This window comes from Arachis ipaensis, chromosome B10, assembly GCF_000816755.2.
Source record: "Arachis ipaensis cultivar K30076 chromosome B10, Araip1.1, whole genome shotgun sequence".
Taxonomy (NCBI): Eukaryota; Viridiplantae; Streptophyta; class Magnoliopsida; order Fabales; family Fabaceae; genus Arachis; species Arachis ipaensis.
In genome coordinates this window covers 102,963,594-102,964,271 of record NC_029794.2, presented here as the reverse complement: position 1 = coordinate 102,964,271, position 678 = coordinate 102,963,594, and positions in this window count along the sequence as shown.

Here is a 678-nt window from a genome sequence, read left to right as displayed (position 1 = left end):
GTGTTTATATAATATTTAATAAAATATATAATTTGCAATTCTATAAGAGAAGAATCATTTTTTTGTGGACATGTTATATATTTTAGTGTCTTTAGATATCTAAATAAATAAAAAACAAATCAAACTTTATTATTTGATTCACTATTATAGTATTTGATACGCCACCATATACCTCGGCTGACCAAAAAGCTCGGAACGAAAACAGATAAGATCGGGCTCACTGATTTGAAAATAAAGAAACGTGCTCAATAAATCTGATCATCAAAACAGAATACGATAACCAACCTACAAACTCGGACTTATCCACAGCAAACGGGTAAAGCAACGTCTATAAAGCCGAACTAATATTCTCGGCTAAAGATCATGTTCTATTCTCAGTCTTCATTTTTTACTTGATACACTCACTAGAGATTATTATTGACTTGAGCGTTGGAGTATCTTTCGCAGGTATTCTCGCCGCAGTGTTCGGTCCTGGCCGACGTATAGCTCTTCCTCTCCGCCAGTAATCTGCTCGGAATCGCTAAAGCTCAGCCACCCCAGTACTCAGACGAATCAGTATTCTTATTTTAATTTAAAATGATTCATTAAATTAATATTACTAAACATTAACTATAAACTATTTTATATAACAGATGAAGATTCAATTAAATGTTGCTTAAAATTATTTCTAACTAACTG